General features: G+C 43.0%; 1 non-coding gene across 1 annotated transcript; it reads right to left on the bottom strand.

Annotated features, from left to right (window-relative positions):
* Window positions 1-1,150: 1,150 nt before the first annotated feature.
* On the bottom strand, window positions 1,151-1,225 carry Trnat-ugu. The gene has a single exon. It is a non-coding gene; the product is annotated as a tRNA-Thr (tRNA).
* Between the last annotated feature and the right edge of the window lie 23,186 nt (window positions 1,226-24,411).

Raw genomic sequence — 24,411 nt, 5'->3', positions numbered from 1 at the left:
TTTTCTTCAAGGTGATTCATAATGTTCGAGTACAGTATATGCTCCAAAATCCTACTGTAAATTGAGGTCAGCGATATGGGTCTGTAATTCAATGGGTTACTCCTATTTCCTTTCTTGAATATTGGCGTGACCTGTGCTACTTTCCAGTCTTTAGGAACATACCTTTCGTCAAGTGAGCGGTTGTATATGATTGCTAAGAAAGGCGCTATTGTGTCTGCATACTCTGAAAGGAACCTGATTGGTATACCATATGGACCGGAAGACTTGCCTTCCTTAACTGAAATAAGTTATTTCGCAACACCTAAGATATCTACTTTTATGTCACTCATGCTAACAATTGTTCTTGTTTCTAATTCTGAAATATTTACTTCGTCTTCTTTCGTGAAGGAATTACGGAAAGCTGTATTTAGTAACTCTGCTTTAGTGGCGCCATCATCGGTAACATTTCCCTCGCAATCGCGCAGTGACGGTATTAACTGTTTTTTTTTTCCACATGGTGCTCCACAGCAAACCACCAATATCTGTTCAGATGCTGACCCAACGACATCGCCAGTTACGGTTGCAGTGGGCACGGGACCATCGAGATTCGATAGTCGATCAATGGAAACGTCTCGGCTTTTCGGGTGTATCACACGTCTCCACAAACGCCGCCATGGAGGAGAACGGTGGCTCGTAGCGTGCAGCGCGCCAGGGACGCAGGCTGGTGGGATCAGTATGTTCGTATGGGAGATATTCTCCTGAGCTTGAATGGGACCTCTGGTAGTAATCGAAGACACGCTGAAAGTTGTGAACCAGCTGCGTCCATGCATTCCCTACCGACGGCGATGTCATATTTCTGCAGTATAATTATCCTTGTCTCGAACCCTGCTACAGTGGTTTGAAGGGCATTACAGTGAACTCATGCTTATGTCTCGGCGACCAAATTCGCCTGATTTAAATCCTATCGAAACCATCTGCGTCGCTATCGTTCACCATCACCGCGTAAGAAAATTAGAAGTTCGTTACTACATATGACGGTAGTATCTGTTCCCGAAAGAACAGTTACCGTGGATGACCATGCAGCTTTGCTACAAATGAAATGATAATTAAATAGACACCCTAGCTGCAAGCAGGCGTTGATACACTTCATTGGGGACATATTGAAAATGTGTGCCCCGACCGGGACTCGAACCCGGGATCTCCTGCTTACATGGCAGCCGCTCTATCCATCTGAGCCACCGGGGGCACAGAGGATAGTGCGTCTGCAGGGACTTATCCCTTGCACGCTCCCCGTGAGATCCACATTCCCAACATGTCCACACCACTACATTCGTATTGCGCCTAATAGATGTTTGCCCATCATACTCATTACTCGTGGCAGATTAACCTACCAAGTCCCGTACGAGTTCGGGCATAGCGTGTGCGTTCGCACAAGAAGGTCAAAGGCCGGGAACCCATATTCTTAACTACATATGACGGTAGTATCTGTTCCCGAAAGAACAGTTACCGTGGATGACCATGCAGCTTTGCTAGAAATGAAATGATAATTAAATAGACACTCTAGCTGCAAGCAGGCGTTGATACACTTCATTGGGGACATGAGTCCTGCTCGGGGCACACATTTTCAACATGTCCCCAATGAAGTGTATCAACGCCTGCTTGCAGCTAGGGTGTCTATTTAATTATCATTTCATTAGAAGTTCGTTATTTAGGTGAATTACGTGGGTTGCCAGAAAGTAATGCACTGCATTTTTTTCTTCGACAATTCTTTATTGAACATAATGAGAATTACACGCACGAAAAAATTGTGTTTTATCAACACACCCAAATTTTCCCCATGATCTCCATCCCGTTCTATGGCCTTCCTCCAGCACGAAACAAGGGCGTATATGCCCTGCCGGTACCAATCCTTGTCCTGATGGCGGAGCCTGTGCTTCAGTGTGTGAGTCACCTTCTCATAGTCCTCAAAATGTCTTCTACGAATTGTGTCTTTTAATGGCGAAAGACAACATCAGCTCACTGCAACATGTCAGGTGTGACAGCCGTGGGCGTCCTCCCCGATCACTGCAAATCGTGGAGCTCCGACGAACCGCCTTCTGATGACCTCACTCTCAGTGCCCAGCGACTACCCGAACTTCTGTCGACAGCAGATGCTCCATCGACTCTGCACAGACGTTTGTGAATATTCCCCACTGTTACTTTCTCTGCAGTGTGAAATTCAGTGACAGCACGTTGCTTGCAACCTACATCATTTAAAGACGCTATTTTGAAACAGTCCTGCAGCTACGCCGTCTGTCGGAAGTGACGGAAACTTGGCGCGCTCACTCAGGAGACTTCAAATAATACACTCATGCTCATAAATTAAGGATAATTCCAGAATGTGGTGCCACACAATGTGGCACTACACAAAACTGGCGCTAATAGCATAGGCACATAGGGAACACACATGACAAAGATCTGTAAGTTCACGGTATGGGTGATAAGTTGGGAAAAGCGTCCCGAAACACACGTGCTACAAAACGTCACTGTTTCCTGCCCATGTACCCCGACATCAGTATGGGATATGATCACCATGCACACGTACACAGGCCGCACAACGGGTTGGCATACTCTGGATCAGGTGGTCGAGCAGCTGCTGGGGTATAGCCTACTATTCTTGCACCAGTGCCTGTCGGAGCTCCTGAAGTGTAGTAGGCGTTTGAAGACATGCAGCAATACGTCGACCGAGAGCATCCCAGACGTGCTCGATGGGGTTTAGGTCTGAAGAACAGGCAGGCCACTCCACTCGCCTGATGTCTTCTGTTTCAATGTACTCCTCCACGATGTCAGCTCTGTGGGGCCGTGCGTTATCATTCATCAGGAGGAAGGTGGGACCCATTGCACCCCTGAAAAAGCGGACATACTGGTGCAAAATGACGTCCCAATACACCTGACGTGTCACAGTTCCTCTGTCAAAGACATGCAGGTGTGTACGTGCACCAATCATAATCCCACCCCACACCATCAAACCACGACCTCCATACACGTCCCTTTCAAGGACATTAAGGGGTTGGTATCTAGTTCCTGGTTCACGCCAGATGAAAACCCGGCGAGAATCACTGTTCAAACTATATGTGGACTCGTCCGTGAACATAACCTGGGACCACTGTTCCAATGACCATGTACTGTGTTCTTGACACAAGGCTTTATGGGCCCTCCTGTGACCAGGGGTCAGTGGAATGCACCTTGCAGGTCTCCGGGCGAATAAACCATGTCTGTTCAGTCATCTGTAGACTGTGTGTCTGGAGACAACTGTTCCAGTGCAGGCGGTAAGGTCCCGAGCGAGGCTACCTGCAGTACTCCGTGGACGTCTGCGGGCAATGATGGTGAGATATCGGCCTTCTTGAGGTGTTGTACACTGTGGACGTCCCGTACTGTAAGGCCTGGACACGTTTCCTGTCTGCTGGAATCGTTGCCACAGTCTTGAGATCACACCTTGTGGCACACGGAGGGCCCGTGCTACGACCTGCTGTGTTTGACCAGCGTCCAGCCGCCCTAGTATTCTACCCCTCATAACGTCATCAATATGTGTTCTTGAGCCATTTTCAACACAGTCACCATTAGCACATCTGAAAACATCTGCGCACTTACTCGCTGCACCGTACTCTGACATGCACCAACACACGTCTGCGTATGTGGATTGCTGCCAGCGCCACCATGTGACGACCGCAGGTCAAATGCACCGCATGGTCATACCCCGAGGTGATTTAAATCCGCAAACCGCCCACCAGAGCGTCGTTTCACCATGTATCAGCATTATCATTAATTTATGTCGATGAGTGTACATACGAAACGTTTCGCATTTGTAGCATTGTTTTCGGACAAGTAAAAAAATGCGGTACATTACTTCTGGGCAACCCTCGTAGATGACCTGTGCGTAGATATCTAATGTCATGTATCGTACCTCCACAAACCTACCAACAAACTGTCGGTTCACAGATGCGTAGAATCAGTGACGTATTTTGTTTTAAAAACAGACAAATAAGCTATTAAGCAGGTTGTCATAACATTTTGGCTCATCAGTGCATGTGATCAACTGTTGTAAGAAATCAGTTTGCTGGTTTCCATGCATCAGACACGAGAAGAAAACGTGATTTATTACTGCTACTATTACTCATCACATTCACATTAGGAATTATTTTGTGCGTGTTTTCTGTGAAGATGGCTGCGATATGCCTTTCAACGTGTGGAACGAGGAATATTTGGCTGCATTTGTCCATAATATTTCATTTTACTGCGTTCGATACTTAATTTTCTGTTTCCCATTGGTGGTACACGTTTACAGAAAACATTTGGAGGCAGCAAGTAGCACCGTGTAACTGGAGAACAGCGCAGATCATGCCTGTGTAAAGCAACAGATGCATAGAATTACAGACCAGCATCGCTTGCGACGACGGTCTGTTGCACGATCCTGGAGCATACTCTGAGATTAAAGCAGTATCGTGTTCCTGAAGGAAAACTAGCTACTCTAGAAGAATGAGCAAAGGTTCAGGAAAAAAGCTCTTGAACACGGATTACTTAATTCGTACGGTAAATCTCTCGAACAGCAGATCCAGGTAGACAGATAAATCACGTCGATGAATATTTGTGTCGTGTGACTAGGGCCTCCCGTCGGGTAGACCGGTCGCCGAGTGCAAGTCTTTCGATATGACGCCACTACGGTGACTTGCGCGTCGATGGGGACAATTTTGATGATGATAAGGACAACACAACACCCAGCCCCTGAGCGGAGAAAATCTCCGACCCCGCCAGGAAACGAACCCTTTTTTTGTAACCATATGTATTTATTTAAATATATTAACAACGATACATTGCAAACATTTCATTCTATTAACCTATTATATTCCTAGAGTTGGTTAACATTATAGTCATTTTATAGGTTTTGGTTTGTATATTCTTTTCTTTTTCGTTTTTCTCTTATTATTGCTCCTTGAACCCTTTTTCATGGCCATTTGTCGTCCTTTTTTGGGTAAAGCATTGCAGGACAGGCATAATAATTTATATGTAGCATCGACAAATTTTTGTATGTCATGCACTTGTTATGCCACAGGCACACTGTGCATTCTGGTTTGATCTCTTCCTCCAGTTTGCACTGTCAGGTGGGACAGTATGAGGGAAACATCAGCATGATAGATGGAGCAGAGACGGAAGAAAACTTTTTTACATATACTACAAATTATACATAAATTGAAGAAGAAAGAAAAAATATGTCATATTATATAAGAGGAGCAGAGAGGAAAGTGTGAGCAAACAATAAAAAAATTATAGGGCACGTAGTAAAGGAAATCATGCAAAAAAATATATGAGTAGTTGGCACTTTCCACTAAGTAATTCTTGTATCCTAGACAATATAGTACAAATACTGAAAAAAACACTGAACACTGTAAGTACTGAAACTTCCTGGCAGATTAAAACTGTGTGCCCGACCGAGACTCGAACTCGGGACCTATGCCTTTCGCGGGCAAGTGCTCTACCATCTGAGCTACCGAAGCACGGCTCACGCCCGGTACTCACAGCTTTACTTCTGCCAGTATCTCGTCTCCTACCTTCCAAACTTTACAGAAGCTCTCCTGCGAACCTAGCAGAACTAGCACTCCTGAAAGGAAGGATATTGCGGAGATGGTTCAAATGGCTCTGAGCACTATGGGACTTAACATCTATGGTCATCAGTCCCCTAGAACTTAGAACTACTTAAACCTAACTAACCTAAGGACATCACACAACACCCAGCCATCACGAGGCAGAGAAAATCCCTGACCCCGCCGGGAATCGAACCCGGGAATATTGCGGAGACATGGCTTAGCCACAGCCTGGGGGATGTTTCCAGAATGAGATTTTCACTCTGCAGCGGAGTGTGCGCTGATATGAAACTTCCTGGCAGATTAAAACTTTGTGCCCAACCGAGACTCGAACTCGGGACCTTTGCCTTTCGCAGGCAAGTGCTCTACCATCTGAGCTACCGAAGCACGACTCACGCCCGGTACTCACAGCATTACTTCTGCCAGTATCTCGTCTCCTACCTTCCAAACTTTACAGAAGACTGTAAGTACTACTGGGCATACTTTTGACACTGGCTGCGAGCATGACAGATGTTTGGTGAGAAGCACTTTGTATCACTGATTTCACTATGAAGAAACACTTTAGACTAATATATTTCACTATTTGAGGCGACATGAGAAAGCACTTATTTTTTCTGTTGCACCGGCCCCTTACTATTGACATTCCGTCGTGCTGACCTCTCAGCTACCGGGGGCGGACATTATTTGACTGACAGAGCGGCCAGTGCTATACTGGAGCCAGAAACGGACGCAACATCTGGTGTGCGCTAAGGAAGCGTAATAGTACGGCTAATGTTTTCACTATGTATAAACGATTTATCAGGCAAGATCAACAGCACCACCAGATTGATCGCAGACGAGACTGCTGCCTTCTACAGGAAAGTATCGCTGTTCGCCGATCGTAAAGAAATGCATATACACTTGGACAAAACTTCCTCTTGGTATAATGAGGACAAACACAAAACAATGCATACAACAAGGAGAAATAACCCGATTGCACCCAATTAAGAGATTGGTGCAAACATCTGGAGCGGAAAGGGAGATTATAGCGCCTTTGCGGTCACTGTAAATTAAGCAAGTCCATGTACCTTTATCCCTGGCATCAGGTAATTTATTCATGCTATCGTATTTGTGTGTTCTGAAACAGAATTAACCTTTAACTCGCGAGGTCTCTTTTCTGTAACTTATACTACGCAGTGCGGTCTCTGGGATCTTTGTGTTTCAACAGAGATTTAAGGCGCAATCATTCCAAATTTTTAATTTAAGATATACTGCATTTATTAGTACAATTGTTTAAATGCTGTTTAAATACTCCTTGTGGGTTTTATTGCGCTAAAAACAACCTGCAGTATTTTGCTTTTTATCACACAAAATCACATACTTCTGAGTGGTTTTTTTAAATGGTACACACAAGCGAAATGTTGGAGAGTTGAATTTTAAATTCTGAAAAATTATAGTGCCTCTGCAGCAAGGGAATTTTCACATAAAACTAAATTCCTGGGTTTAAACTTACACATAAAAATTGCCCTCGAAAGGCACAAAAGTCTGCAATACTAACATTAATGCTGGCATCTACATTTTTCTCTATCACTATAGGGCATACAGAAAAGTCGCCATGAGAATAATCCTCAATTTCTTCGTCTGAATGATTCTCCTCTAACAGAACTACGATTACTAACGATTGGGAAATCGTCATTTTTTTTCGTATTTCTTGATCTATATCACTGATCTTCCTCCAACCACCGAGTAATAATTTCATCAAAATTAGGATCGTTAGAACTGACACGTTCTCGCAAGCATATTTTGTACTATACTGAAGAAAACGTAGTTCACTAGGCGTGTTATAGGAGGCTGCAGTTCGTGTCAGTAACATGTGTCAACAACAAACAAAGAAGGCGATAACGCAGCCGACAGCAAAACATCGTAGCATTGGCGATTTAAAGAGGGTAAGTGGGGCTAAAGAAGCATTCCACTGAAGAGCGAGTTTGAAAATTTTCGCATGGTCAGAAATCATACATTGTGAGTTAAGGGTTAAGAGATAAGGTACAGAAGAACTGGAGATATAATTTTTTTAAATTATTCTGTTTCTTATTACGACTTTTTGTATAAATGATACCTATTCAAATTGTTACCATTATTGTGCTTCAGTAGGTATCGTATGTCACTATAAAACAAGTTACAAAGTTTCGTGTAGATATCACAAGAAATTTTTCACATATCTATATCATAAAAATGTAGGTAGGTATGTATGTATGTATGTACGCATGTTCCACATATCCTCCTAAATCACTGGACCCGTTTCAGCCAAAGTTTGCATACATATCGCTTACTGTCTGGAAAGAATCGCTATGGACGTGAGAATCACCTACCTATCAAAGTATCAAAGGGTTGGGAGGGGGGGGGGGGGGGGGTTCAAAAGGAGTGTAACCTGTGACGCGCGCATTTATTTGAGGTGTCCAGAAACAAACTGCGGTAAATTCACTTTTTTTAGAAAATGAGTTGTTGCCACTGTCGATTACGCCCTTAAAACAAGAACAGAACAGCTTGTGTCTGCCCTAATACATACCTGCGAAACAGCCTAAGTTGCAAAAGTTTGTGTACCCGCTTGTCGTTGCAAAGCAAAACCGAGTGAATCCATTGTATAGTAAACTAGTTTTGTGTATCCTTATCAAGTGTCATTATCTAAGAAAGTGTTAAGAAGCAAACCTCACTTTGTACACGTCATGTATTGTGTCTAGATAATACTGCTTTTGCAGGTTATTACTTCTTCGACGTTAATGTTGAGCCTGTGTGTGGCGGTTTAGTGAAGTTCCAACTGCACACAGCCGTGAAACAAAACAAAGTAGTACTCCGACTGTTACCTACTCATATTGGCGCGTTTTTCTGGGCTGGCTTGTTTGTGAGAGCGAGGAGACCGTTTACGGTGGCTTTGTTGGACAAAGTATCACGAGTGCTTCATTATTTCCTCCATAATCGTGGGTGTTAATGATGGAATACTTGCGGAATCGGTTTCAAAAGAGAAAAGTTGTAAATGATCAGCAAATCCTTCTGACTGAAAGAGAAACAAAGTAAAGCGCATGAAGTAAGATTCAGTCGTCAACTCTCGTATTTTGCGCTATTTCTCAGCATGGAAATAATAATTTAATTATATGCGTATCTGTAAACAGTAATTTAGGCTGTGATGTGTCATGTTGGCAGGCCTGACCGGATCGTGTGCGCCTGGGCGCGCACGTCGCACAGGACGGTCTTTTTTATTTATTTATTTATTTATTTATTTATTTGTTTATTTATTGTTCCGTGGGACCAAATTAAGGAGAAGTCTCCATGGTCATGGAACGAGTCAACACATGAAGTTATAACACGATATTAGATAAAATGAAATACAAAAAAACATATTCAGGTGACAAGTCGTAAGTTTAAATAAAGAAAATCAACAATGTAACACCGGAATTTGCTTAATTTTTTAGCTCTTCCAGGAGCTCCTCGACAGAATAGAAGGAGTGAGCCATGAGGAAACTCTTCAGTTTAGACTTAAAAGAGTTTGGGCTACTGCTAAGATTTTTGAGTTCTTGTGGTAGCTTATTGAAAATGGATGCAGCAGAATACTGCACTCCTTTCTGCACAAGAGTCAAGGAAGTGCATTCCACATGCAGGTTGGATTTCTGCCTAGTATTAACTGAGTGAAAGCTGCTAACTCTTGGGAATAGGCTAATATTGCTAACAACAAACGACATTAAAGAAAATATATACTGTGAGGGCAATGTCAGAATTCCCACACTATTGAATAGGGGTCGACAAGAGGTTCTCGAACTTACACCACATATAGCTCGAACAGCCCGTTTTTGCGCCAAAAAGACCCTTTTTGAATCAGAAGAATTACCCCAAAAAATAATACCATACGACATAGGCGTATGAAAATATGCGAAGTAGACTACTTTTCGTGTTGAAGTGTTACTTATTTCAGATACTGTTCTAATGGTAAATAAAGCAGCATTTAGTTTCTGAACAAGATCCTGGACATGGGATTTCCACAACAGCTTACTATCTATCCGAACGCCTAGGAACTTGAACTGTTCTGTCCCGCTTATAATATGCCCATTCTGTCTGATCAAAATATCGGTTCTTGTTGAATTGTGAGTTAGAAACTGTAAAAACTGAGTCTTACTGTGATTTAGCATCAAATTATTTTCCACAAGCCACGAACTTATTTCATGAACTACATTATTTGATGCTGTTTCAATATTACACACAAGATCCTTCACTATCAAGCTGGTGTCATCAGCAAACAGAAATATTTTTGAATCACCTGTAATACTAGAAGGCATATCATTTATATAAATAAGAAACAGCAGTGGCCCCAGCACCGACCCTTGGGGAATGCCCCACTTAACAGTGCCCCATTGGGACTGAACATCACTACCACTCTCAATATTGCGGAGAATTGCCTTCTGCTTTCTGTTCTTAAAGTAAGAGGCGAACCAATTGTAAGCTACTCCCCTTACTCCATAATGGTCCAACTTCTGCAGTAATATTTTGTGATCAACACAGTCAAAAGCCTTCGTTAAATCAAAGAAAACACCTAGCGTTCGCAACCTTTTATTTAATCCGTCCAAAACCTCACAGAGAAAAGAGAATATAGCATTTTCAGTTGTTAAACCATTTCTAAAACCAAACTGAACATTTGACAGCAAATTATGTGAATTTAAATGCTCCAGTAACCTTGTATATACAACCTTCTCGATAACTTTAGCAAACACCGATGGCATAGAAATAGGTCTAAAATTGTCAACATTATCAATGTCTCCCTTTTTATAAAGAGGCTTCACTACCGAGTACTTTAATCGGTCAGGAAACCGACCACTCCTATAGGAAAAGTTACGGATATGGCTAAGTACTGGGCTAACATACATAGAACAATACTTCAGTATTCTGCTAGATACCCCGTCATATTCATGAGAGTTCTTGGTCTTTAGTGATTTAATATTTAACTCAATCTCCCTCTTGTCAGTATCATGGAGGAGCATTTCAGGTAACAGTCTCGGAACACTTTTTTCTAAGAGCACTATATGATTCCCTGTTGGGACTAGGTTTCTATTTAGTTCACCTGCTATATTCAGAAAGTGATTATTAAATACTGTACATATATGTGACTTATCAGTAACACGGACATTCCCACTACGCGCTGATTCTATATCCACGACCTGTCTCTGCAGACCAGCCACTTCCTTTACGACTGACCATATGGTTTTAATTTTATTCTGAGACTTAGCTATTCTATCTGCATACCACATAATTTTTGCCTTCCTAATAACATTTTTAAGTACCTTACAATTCTGTTTTTAATGGGCTGCTGCATTTAGATTTTGACTGTTTCTAACGTTTTGATATAATTGCCACTTTGTTCTACAAGATATTCTTATCTCTCTAGTCAGCCACCCAGGCTGCCTGTTTGTGCTAGTACCCTGTTTTGAACGTTCTAACGGAAAGCAACTTTCAAAGAGCATGAGAAAAGTCTTGAGAAAAGCATTATATTTATCGTCTACTGTATCAGCGCTATAAACATCTTGCCACTCTTGTTCCTTGATGAGGTTTACAAAGGTTTCTACAGCAACTGGATCAGCTTCCCTAAACAGCTGATGACTATATTTAACACGTGATGCAGCACTAAAATCTTTTAGAGTTAAAATTTGTGCATCATGATCTGAAAGGCCATTCACCTTTTTGCTAACAGAATACCCTTCTAGTAACGTGGAATGAACAAAAATGTTGTCTATGGTTGTTCTACTGTTCTCTTGCACTCTCGTTGGAAAGAATACGGTTTGCATAAGATTATATGAATTAAGGAGGTCTACCAGCATCCTCTTCCTTGCACAATCACTTATACAATTAATATTGAAGTCACCACATATAGCTAACTCTTTGTATTTCCTATAAAGTGAACCAAGAACTTCCTCTAGCTTTAGCAAAAATGTTGTGAAATCGGAGTCTGGGGATCTATAAATAACAACAGTTAGAAGTTTAGCCCCGTTAAATTTAACCACACCTGCACAACATTCAAACACCTTTTCAGTGCAGTACTTTGAAACATCAGTTGACTCAAGTGGGATGCCGTTTTTCACATACATGGCTACTCCCCCACACCGTAAAGAGCTCCTCGAAAAGCTGCCAGCCAACCTGTATCCCGGTAAAGGAAGCCTCTGAATTATCTCCTTATTGCGTGCTACTCTGTGTCAGAGGGCAACGGCGGCATTAAACACTTGACGGACACGGTAGTTCGCGACGCGACGGCCACCAGTTCTTGCACGTGGCAGAGTGCGTCTTCGAGAGAGGGCTTCTTGCGCTCGCGTGTTCACCCGTGCACTCCACCTGTGCCACAGGGAAGGTACAGTAGCATGCCACATGTCCTGCTGCATGCTGCGTTCGTGGGTTCTGCGCCACACTCGAACTCTAGTATCCGCTCTTACCAACTGAAACAGATTCATCTGGCAATACCACGGTTTTCCAGTCGTCTAGACATGGCCACGATCACAGGAGAGGCGCTGCAGGCGATGTCGTGCTGTTTCAAAGCCACCCTCATCGGTCGTCTGCTACCGTAGACCATTAACGCCAAATTTCGCCGCACTGTCCCAACGGGTAAGTTCGTCGTACGTTCCTCATTGATTTCTGCGGTTATTTTACGCAGTGTTGCTTGTCTATTAGCACTGACAGCTCTACGCAAACGCCACTGCTCTCGGTCGTCAAGTGAAGGCTTTGGCTATTGTATTGTCCGTGGTGAGAGATAATGCCTGAAATTTTGTATGATCGGTACACTCTCAACACTGTGGATCTCAGAATACTGAATTACCAAACGATTTCTGAAATGGAATGTCCCATGCGCCTAGCTCCAACTACCATTCCGTTTTCTAAATCTTAATTTCTGTCGTGTGGCTATAATCATACCGGAAATCTATTCATATTGCTCACCAGAGCAAAAATGGCTGCTGGTTTTATATCTTGTGTACGCGATAGTACCGCCATTTGTATATGTGCATGTCACCTCAGCGTTTATACTATGCTGAACGCTGCTTTGATGGATGGGAAGCCTACCTGGCAGGGACAGTAGCTTGGGGGACAACATAATGGAAGATTATATGAAGATGGTATTCGTTCTTTCGGACATGTCCGAAAGAACAGATACCGTCTTCATATAGTTAAAGCTATCCCGCCATTGACCTTCTTCTTCTGTGCTGGATGCACACGCATTACCCGAACTCTTACGGGACTCGGTAAGTTTGTCTCCCGCGGGCAATGAGTGTAATGGGCAGGTGCACTACGAATGTAGTCCGCCCCCGGTAGCTGAGTGGTCAGCGTGACAGACTGTCAATCCTAAGGGCCCGGGTTCGATTCCCGGCTGGGTCGGAGATTTTCTCCGCTCAGGGACTGGGTGTTGTGTTGTCCTAATCATCATCATTTCATCCCCATCGACGCACAAGTCGCCGAAGTGGCGTCAACTCTAAAGACCTGCACCAGGCGAACAGTCTACCCGACGGGAGGCCCTAGCCACACGACATTATATTACTACGAATGTAGTGTGTGGACATTAATTTGGGAATGGGGGTCTCACGGGGAGCGTGCAAGGGATAAATCCCCGCAGTCGCACTATCCACTGTGCCCTCGGTGGCTCAGATGGATAGAGCGTTTGCCATGTAAGCAGGAGGTCCCGGGTTCGAGTCCCGACCGCGGCACACATTTTCAACTGCCCCCGTAGATGTATATCAACACTTGTCGACAGCTTAGGGTCTTCATTTAATTATCATTTCATAATGGAAGACTATCCCATTGTAAAATGGAGACGTGTACCTCTTCCTTCAATGTTTCAGGACTCTCCCGCTTCCCCCAGGCTAAATAAACTACTTTTGGTGTTGTTGTTGTGGCATTCAGTCCGAAGGCTGGCTTGATGCAGCTCTCCAAGCTGCTCTATCGTGTGCGAGCCTCTCCAACTACTGCAACCTATGTCTCTATGAATCTGTTTACTGCATTCGTCTCTTGGTCTTCGTCTATGATTTGTAACCCCCAATACTTCTGTCGAACTGGTGATACCATTATGTCTCAGGGTATGTCCTACCAACCGACCCCTTCTTTTAGTCAAGTTGTGTCACAAATTACTTTTCTCCCCTGTTTTGATCAGTTCTTCCTCATTATTTACTCGATACACCCATCTAATCTTCAGCATTCTTCTATAGCACCACATCTCAAAAACTTCTATTCTCTTTTTTTCTGAACTGCCTATCATCCACGTTTCACTTCCGTACAGGGCTACGCTCCATGCGAAATACTTTCAGAAAAGACTACCCGACGCTTAAATATATATTAGTTGTTAACAAATTTCCCCTCTTCAGAAACGATTTTCTTGCAATGCAGTCCTACATCGTATGACCTCTCTACTTTGGCCATATTCATTTAAATTTCTCTTCCTCAGAAACATTTTTCTTGCCGTTGCCGGTCTACATTTTATATCCCCTCTAGTTCGGCCATCATTAGTTATTTTGCTGCCCCTAATAGCAAAACTGATCTATTACTCTAAATGTCTAATTTCCTAATCTACTTCCCTCAGCATCGTCTGCCTTAATCCGACTACGTTCCATTATCCTTGTTTTGGTTTTGTTGATGTTCATCCTATATCCTCATTTCAATACGGTGTCCATTCCGTTCAACTGCTCTTCCAACTGCTCCTTCTAATATCTCTAAACCTGACAGAATTACAACGTCGTCGGCCGACCTCCATGTTTTTTATTCTTCTCCCTGAACTTAAGGTAAAACTTTTTTTTTAGTTTTCTTTACTGCTTGCTCGATCTACAGATAGATCGGGAGTAGGCTTCAACCCTATCTTACGCTCTTCCCAACCACTTCTTTTCTTTCATGCCCCTCTACTCTTATAATTGCTACCTTGTTTCAGTACAAGTTGGATATGATCCATCCACTCACTGTATTTTACCACATCTACCTTCATAATATCGAAGGGTGTATTGCAGCCGACACCGGCACCAGCTTTCTTCAAATCTGCAAAAGCCATTACCATAGGATTGCCTTTCCTTAACCTATCGTCTTAGATAAGTCGTAGCGTCAGTATTGTCTCACGAGTTTCCCCTTTTCTTCGGCTTCTACCAGCTTTCCCATTCTTATCTAAATAGTTCGTCTTAGTACAGGGAGGGGCAAATGAAAGTGGTCCTGAGAACAGAGTTTCAGGGTACAAAGAAACACACCAGAGGAAAGGAAATACAGTACTAACCTACTGCAGCAGATGTTGAAAGTGACCACCATTCATCTCTTGACACTTTCGGACCATTGTCACCAAGTTGCTGAAGAAGGATTGAAGCTGGACTGCTGGAATTGCTGCAGTCTCATGCGAAATGTTCTTCTGCAGTTCTTGAAGATTGTGAGGGTTGTTGCGATACAAATGGCTCAAGTGGCTCTGAGCACTATAGGACTTACCTGCTGAGGTCATCAGTCGCCTAGAACTTAGAACTACTTAAACCTAAGGATATCACACACATCCATGCCCGAGGCAGGATTCGAACCTGCGACCGTAGCGGTCGCGCGGCTCCAGACTGTAGCGCCTAGAACCGCTTGGCCACTCCGGCCGGCGTTGCGATACACCTTAGACTTGAAAGCTCCCCGCACAAAGCGAATTCAAAATTAAAGCACACAGTATTTATTCAAAATTTTGTTGATATATGTCCCAAAATGTTCATAGACAAATATTATATATGAGAAGCCTAGTATCTGGTAAAAAGCTAAGGCTCACATTAATCGAACGGAAAATAATCCATTAATATCACATTCGTAACAGGGAGAGCTTAATGTTCTCACACATTTATTTCAGAACCATATGAGACAAGGCATTAAACATAGATAGTCTGGCGCAAATTCTACTAGGAAATACACAGAGCATCCATTGAATTTTCACAAATGATCTCTATGTAGCCGGACCGCCACGTTTACTTCATATTTCTTAATACCTACACAAACAAAAGAAACAAGGCTGAAATGTAAGGTAGCAGCTACCGATGCACTTTGCAAAGTCATTCAGAACCACACTGATCACGAAGAAAAGCCCCAGTACACATCGAGACAACTGAAGCGACCATGTCCTGGCACAAGTATACGAAACAGCATTAACGATGGGTTTCGACAAATAGCTTTTCCGGAACTTTAATAGGTACTACTTCTAACGATTTCATGGCCAAGAAATTGCATTTAATCGTTACGCACATCGATCAGAAAGCATGGCGACAGACTGAACCGAGTCAAGCCCCAAGTATGCAGCGAGAATTTACAGCGGGAAATACAAATTTCACGAGTCAATCGAAAATATAAATTATGGCAATTAAAGTACCTCGTGAAGTAGATGGTTAGATTTGTCCTCCGCGAATTACATAACTAAAACTTGGTGGAAGCAGATTATGAAAGCTCCGGCTGCACGCTGCTCACTCCCGCCGCGTCTTACTTGTGCAGCGACTCGTGTAAGAACGACGTTGCGTGAGCCGGGCGCCATTCCTGTCATTCGAATCTTGAAGGTTGTAAGCAATACTCACAAAACTAGAGCGAGCTGCGCCCTCCTTTGTGCAGGTCACAGACATTCTAACTTTCCAAAGAGAAATTCTCAGTTTACGAAAAAAACGGAGAAACAGAGATGGTCTGAGAAACAAAAAGAGATGCAAAAATATGGGTACTTGCCAAGATTGTGGTCTGCTACAAGACGTCATGTATCTGTCATGATGAAGGGTTGCGGAGCATAACAGTCATATTTCAGTTGTTCCAGATTTAGCCCTCGCGTTAAATTGTACTTACAGTTAGGCCTAATAATTTTGTACACATAAGGTACTGAGCTTTGATAACCTAAGTCTTTAATTTGACAATGAAATTCTGTATTCAGTTAGCATTGCTTCTAGGAAGTTTTCGACATGTAAGCTTAGATCACATAAACATAGTTGTTCTGGACTGAATGTGAAATACGCATGTCGTACTGCATTAATCTGAGCACTGGCGACAGAACTTTAGTCTTTCATAATTACATTACTGGCCGTTAAAATTGCTACACCACGAAGATGACGTGCTGCAGACGCGAAATTTAACCGACAGGAAGAAGATGCTGTGTTATGCAAATGATTAGTTTTTCTGAGGATTCACACAAGGTCGGTGTCGGTGGCGACACCTACAACGTGCTGACATGAGGAAAGTTTCCAACCGATTTCTCATACACAAACAGCAGTTGACCGGCGTTGCCTGGTGAAACGTTGTTGTGATGCCTCGTGTAAGGAGGATAAATGCGTACCATCACGTTTCCGACTTTGATAAAGGTCGGATTGTAGCCCATCGTGATTGCGGTTTACGTATTGCGACATTGCTGCTCGCGTTGGTCGAGACCCAATGACTGTTAGCAGAATATGGAATCGGTGGGTTCAGGAGGGTAATACGGAACGCCGTGCTGGATCCCAACGGCCTCGTATCACTACCAGTCGAGATGACAGGCATCCTATCCGCATGGCTGTAACTGATCGTGCAGCCACGTCTCGATCCCAGACTCAACAGATGCGGACGTTTGCGAGACAACAACCATCTGCACGAACAGTTCGACGACGTTTGCAGCAGTATGGACTATCAGCTCGAAGACCGTGGCTGCGGTTACCCTTGACGCTGCATCACAGACAGGAGCGCCTGCGATGGTGTACTCAACGACGAACCTGGCTGCACGAATGGCATAACGTCATTTTTTCGGATGAATCCAGGTTCTGTTTACAGCATCATGATGGTCGCATCCATGTTTGGTGACATCGCAGTGAACGCACATTGGAAGCGTGTATTTGTCATCGTCGTACTGGCGTATCACCTGGCGTGATGGTATGGGGTGCCATTGGTTACACGTCTCGGTCACCTCCTGTTCGCACTGACGACACTTTGAACGGTGGACCTTACATTTCAGATGTGTTACGACCCATGGCTCTACCCTTCATTCGATCCCTGCGAAACCCTACATTTCAGCAGGATAATGCACGGCCGCATGTTGCAGGTCCTGTACGGGCCTTTCTGGACGCAGAAAATGTTTGACTGCTGCCCTGGCCAGCACATTCTGCAGATCTGTCACCAATTGAAAACGTCTGGTCAATGGTGGCCGAGCAACTGGCTCGGCACATTATTCCAGTCACTACTCTTGATGAACTGTGGTATCGTGTTGAAGCTGCATGAGCAGCTTTACCTGTACACGCCATCTAAGGTCTGTTTGACTCAATGTCCAGGCGCATCAAGGCCGTTATTACGGGCAGAGGTGGTTGTTCTGGGTACTGATTTCTCAGGATCTATGCACCCAAATTGCGTGAAAATGTAATGACATGTCAGTTCTAGTATAATATATTTGTCGAATGAATACCCGTTTATCATCTGCATTTCTTCTTGGTGTAGCAATTTTAATGGCCAGTAGTGTATAAGCGGAGGGGAGGCCGCCAGTGTGTCGGGACGGCGCACAGGGTGAAGGTTGAGAGGGCAGCTGTAGTATGGAAAGCCAAGTTACAGAAGTATTTACCCAGGCAAGCGTTGACGTAGAGCAGGTTCGTACTACCCAATCATCCTGCACACATCCACACGACTTATCAAATGTTGAATACAGTACGCGAAAGATTAAGGATCGAGTAAGTAATTGAAAATGCGTGAAATGTACCTCATATAACATACAGATACATTTTGTTTATAGGCATACAAAGTTTTATACAGTATAATTGCCGGTGCAACAGTCAATGATTATGACGTATCAAACAACTTCCGGTCCGTTCTATTTTGTTACTATTGCAAAAGATTCCTCGATTTCACAAAAGGTTTGTAGACATTTTCCTCTCTCTTTTACAAAATCAGTGTGAGGAATATCTATCCCGGTTGTCATAGAGCGTATAGCACTGCTACTCATCATTGATTATTATATGATCTTTGTCGCTTGCGCGTTGCGTATCATTTTACATTATTTAAAACTGTTCCCAGTCTTTCGCCAAAAACACAGTCCCACTTTGTCCTTTATCTTTCACTTAACAACAAAAAAAAGGAAAAGGAGACAGCACAGCGATCTTGAGCAGACACAGTGAAAGAAAGCCTGCAAATTTCTTTCATAGTGGCTTCCCCGTTTTCTTCCATGCTTATTCTTATCGCGTCTAAGAGTTTTACTTCTTCCTTCGTATTAAATAGTTAGTCTATTTCTTCTGGCAATAGTATGGCACGCATTCATTTTCAAGAAAAACTTCGGAAATTTTAGTTAGATGTCTCTGCCGGTCGCAATGGAGCCATATGAGACACTGCTTGATGGAATATTGGGCGTGCACATTGTACTTTTAATACGCTTGTCACTGAGCAGTGGATTGTGAAGGGGACTTAATACCAATATTATCGGTTTTCTTTTCTGTGCATAAAGGGAGAGAAAAAAAATCTAATTATAAGACTCGGTACGCTACCTCCATCCCGGTGGAAATACCACACACTCCATCAGTACTCGAGAATGCGTCGCTCAAGCGTCCCGTACGCCGTCTCTTTAATATGTGCGCTACTCTTTTCCAGACCTCTCCCAATGAAGTGTACTTCTCTGTACTCGTAACATACGTCTAAATATTTAAGGAACGTGAGTGAAGTTCAATAGCATACCGTAAATACTCTACGTATTAACTTAAACTCATAATCAGTGCAATATGTCATTAATCGCACCAAATAGAAATTCTAAGCCAACCAGACTATCCGTACAGTCAATCGAAGACGACACTTTCGTGTAAAGAAGAGCGTTGGTTGGTTGATTGGGTGATTTGGGGGACGGGCCCAAACAGCGAGGTCATCGTCCCATCGGATTAGGGAAGGCTGTACACGGAAGTCCGCCGTGCCCTTTCAAAGGAAACATCCCGGATTTTCCTGAAGTGATTTAGGAAAATGACGGAAAACCTAAATCAGGATGGCCAGACGCGGGTTTGAACCGTCGTCCTCTCGAATGCGAGTCCAGTGTGCTAACCACTGCGCCATCTCGCTCGCTAAACAACAGCGTCGTGAGCTAATAGTCTCAGAGCGCGGTTCATACCATCTGACGGATTCTTTATGCACATCGAGAACAGGATCTGTCCATTAAGTCTCCTTGGACGCCTTTGAATCTGTTGAGCACTTTAAGTCCAAGACAGCTTACTGGCTTCTATAACACGGAAAGCCTTCGACACAATCACATGTATCTGAGGACCTATTTCGTATATTTGCACGTTTGTTAATAGTCTACAGTGTGGAACATGTCAATAGCTTTCTGAAAATTTAGGAACATAGAATATACCAACTGGCCTCAGGGTGGTGGGGGAGGGAGGGAGGGGGATTCGGATAGAAAGATCACGGGGGTCATGGCCCTCAGATCGTTCAGGCTGCAGTGCTCTATTTTTGTTTTTGTTAGAATAGTAATTCTTAAATGATTTGAGTTCTTCTTCCGTGGCTCAGTTTATTTTAGTCCGGTATATCAGCGGTTGGTGTACTGATTAGAATTCGGTAAATGTATATTTGCGAGTGGGTTTTCACTAGACTTTGCGTCCTAAAAGTTACGTCAGTTTTTCTGAGCACCTGTACATCCAGAAATGAAATCTGATTTGTTTCCTCTTTCCTCAGCAAACTTTGTGTCGTAATTAAAACTATTTGGAATTACTGTATTAAAATTAATATCATTTAGGAAGTTTAGAAATTCTGAGAGCTGGTTTTCTCCATGAGGCCATGTAGCAGATGTATCATCATTGGAATGAAACCAACAAGGGCTTTCTTATTGGTTGTCGGAAGGGCTGCTTCCACCAATTCTTCAACACAGAAATTCGCTGCGACAAAAACAGCTTTACCAGAACAGGAGAGAAATTAGATAATAAACTGTAAGTCTTAGTGGTAAATAAAGAAAAATCGCGCTAAGTCTTTTCTGTATCACACCGTCGGCGTGACTCAGCTATCTTCAGCTGTGGTGAGTTGCCATCTCAACTCGATCGTTGGGCGAGTACCAATAAGCAGTTTGGCAGTTTCCGCTAGAGAAACAAGTTTGTCTTTCAATGTTAGCTAACTGCGCCCTTATAGCCTCTGAAGATGTCCGGTGCAGTAGCGGCCGAAACATTTGGCACAGAAACATATATTAGAACATGGACTAATGTCCACACCATCCATGTTATGAAGGATATAAATACTGGCCGTGTGAGCCTGCATTGTATGTACACGTATCTTTGTACTCAGCAAGCAGTCGTGTGATACACGTCTACATGTAAAATAAAATAGTAAGTATCTTTTTTACTCAGCACGGAAACATGCGATAAATGCCTATGGGTAAAATAACATCACAATCCACACTACTTTCTCTTACGGGACAGTTTTTCGTAACAGTTATTCAAAGTATGTAAATTCATATAAATTTGTGTTAGAGATCCACCCTTAACCTAAAGACTTAATTACAATCGGAAAAATGAATTGATATTAAATGTACGAGTGACTAACTTTCTATAGTAATCTAAAATATATTTTCACACCTTTGTGACACCCCACGACACAGCCGTGCAGACGGATAGCAGTTAGGACATCCCGCAGCGATCGCTGGCGCAAATGTTTTTACGAGGCGGAGTGAGGAGGAATTTTTAGCCAAACATAGAGGCAGCCAAACATAGAGGCAACATAGAGGCAACTTTAGTTACAGACGACGTTGGAGAGGCCTTTGAAAACCGCCAGATGCCACTGAATGCACAGTTTTTACAAAAAACTGCGTTTAAGGATGCAAGACCTATGGACATTGCTTCAACTAAACATTTTCCAGAGTGACAGAAGCACGAGAGGGCCAGAGGAAACCTGCCTCATTGCAAAGGAGAGAGACAGAAATAGCGAGGAACGACTTTTTCAGAGGAGAATGGTAGAAAGAAAATCATTGATTAACGAAGTAAAACATAGCAGAGAAAAGTGGAACCACGCTCTCTGAGGAGCATTTTGATCAGTCGGAACTCGGAAGATTTAGAGCCCAGCCAGTCAAATTGGGCACGTGTTGAAAAAAGGCGACAAAGAAAGGTTTGCATATCGGACATGTTCACACGAGAATCACGTCACTTCTTCTACTTTTCAGTAGTCGACTTGAGATCTTGTTGTCTCACATCTCATCTCGAAGTACTGCTGCTGCTCCGCCGTCTTCATCAGATTCGGCTACCGGCTGATCTCACGAAATTGGGTGACTCAGATAATTTTTGAGCTGTCCGACAATTCGCCGCAGAGTCACTGACAGCTACACTATGGTGAGACCGAACCACAACTGCGTGAGATGTAGTCAAGTTCAAGTTAAGATTTAATAATATTACAATCTCAGAAACTCCCTCTGAAGATTTGCCGTTCGAAGCCATAATCAATTTCCTCCCAAAATCCGCAAAGGTGGTGACGTACTTCAATAATTCTATTTATTACCTGCAATAGCTCTATGTATTACCTTCAGCTCTGCTAACCAATTTGAGCACAATCTCTCCGAACTTGAGCGATTTATTCTCAGTTTTCCCCCGATCCTTGTGTTAGATTCATCAGATTTGTATTCGCACAGATTGCCATTATTAAATGTTAACAAAAAGCTGCCAGAGGTTCTCATTATTGTGTATGAAAAATTAATTATCACAGAGTATCAGAATATTATTTTGTCTTAATTTTTAACTGTCAACTATTGGTATGAAAAAATAAATCCAAGCAATAGAATACGTGTATCAATTAACATTTGTCAACCCTGTGCAACAAGATACCTTACATTTCCTATACGCGGATGTTACACGAGAAGAATGACTACACGTTTACTTCTGTTTACGGCTCAACCTCTAATTTAATTTCATAGTCAAAGCATGACGATTGAAAAAAGATTCAGCTAAGCAGTTCATCTCAAATATTTTTGAAACCTTTTACGGCATATTAATTACGTTTTAACCCGATGAATTGTGAAAAAGTTCTCACTAAACTACGTAAAGTCTCATTTTTTCGTAGCTATATTAATTACAGAGATATCGGTATCAGCATCGCTCTTTCTAATGAAGCTATAGCAATTTCTGCTGCAAGTATCGTTGTTGAGAGAGAGACGTCACAAAGAGACGAATTCAGCGATATATCGCTCTTGAGAATCCGATCTCTTGTTTAAGAGTAATTATAATCTTTATAACCCGATTTTTCAGTTTCGCGCATGAAACCGACTTAAACTTTGTGCCGGCCCGGTACTTGAACCTTAGACCTCTGCCTATGCAGGAGCGCTTCTGTGAAGTTTGAGAGGTAGGAAACGAAGTGCTGGTGGATGTTAAGACTGGGCGCAAGTCGTGCCTGGGTAGCATAATCGGCAGAGCATTTGCCCGTAAAAGGCAGAATCCCGGTCTGTCACAGTTTCCATCTGCAAGCACGTTTCAATAAGCGCACTCTCTGCTGCAGAGTGAAAATTCGTTCTGGATCCGGGCGACTGCTGTTTTACGCAGAAGTTTTCGATTTCGTATCCAAATAAAGAAATACGTCCCGTCGAATAAGGAGGCCATCGTGATATAGGTATAAAAATGTGTGTACCCAGTGTAGCTTTCATTCTGCCTGTGCCGCTCGCGTGCATCGAGTGTTGGTTAATTTAAAAAAAAAAAAAGGAGGAGAAAAGTACTCACAGGCGGCGTCCAACAAGATTGACAATTCAGCGAATGCGCAAAGAACTTATTGGAAGGGCAAGGAGCAAGCCTGCAACGAAAAGAGCGAACGAGAGAGATGATCTGATAGGATGCGTATGATAATAAAAAATTAAAAAAAACACTCAATAACCACTCAAATTTATGTAGACGGACATTTACGAAGTTACAACATTCGGGAAGTTATCCATTTTAAGAGTCAAAACACAGTGGTAGATTGTCATAATAAAATTGGGTACACCCAAGAGATGTTCGTCAAAAATGTAGAAAGCGTGACTGTCGAATGAGCCAGGCCTAGGAAAAACAGGAGAAACAAATAATGAATGGGACGCTAATGTGAACAGGGATAAAATGCCAAAAATTAATCAACGTCTAGGAAATGTACTATCTGTACACGAGGAGACTGTGTTTTCTTCGCTTTTTTGTAGGTCTGGCTTGTTCAGCACTCGTGCTTTCTTTTGGTTGTACTCAATCTTATTACGAAAAACCACCAATGTGGTTTGACTCTTAACGTAGATAACTTCCCGAATCTTGGGAATCCGTAATTGCCCACCCACATTATGAAAATATAACCACTGTCAGTACATGTCATGAATTTCTGTTCAATGCCAACACTATCTACGGTTCTTTATTTCTACCGTTTCATAAATTTAACACAGGGATAAAACTGAAGATGTGTCTGTGCTGACGTGAAACCGGTAGTTCGGAACAGAGCATCTTCATACGGCTTGAGAGCTTTTGGAAACAACTCATCATTCTTGGCTTTTTAAATTGTTATGATGCTTTGAATGGTTATTGAGCGTTCAGGGCTTTTTATTGTCATTCTCAACGTCTATCAGCTGTGGTGAATTTACTCTGAAAGTTGTTCGAATTCTGGAAGCATGCTCGTTGTTTTCAGACCAAAAAAACATATAAAATGTTTAAAAGAATGGAACAGAAGCGGTACCTGCTTTTGCACAAAATAGGTGTTTACTCCCCCCATGAACCATGGACCTTGCCGCTGGTGGGGAGGCTTGCGTGCCTCAGCGATACAGATGGCCGTACCGTAGGTGCAACCACAACGGAGGGGTATCTGTTGAGAGGCCAGACAAACGTGTGGTTCCTGAAGAGGGGCAGCAGCCTTTTCAGTAGTTGCAGGGGCAACAGTCTGGATGATTGACTGA

Source organism: Schistocerca americana, chromosome 8, assembly GCF_021461395.2.
Source record: "Schistocerca americana isolate TAMUIC-IGC-003095 chromosome 8, iqSchAmer2.1, whole genome shotgun sequence".
Taxonomy (NCBI): Eukaryota; Metazoa; Arthropoda; class Insecta; order Orthoptera; family Acrididae; genus Schistocerca; species Schistocerca americana.
The sequence above is the reverse complement of the archived record's forward strand: the minus strand, read 5'-3'. Positions and strand labels throughout refer to the sequence as shown.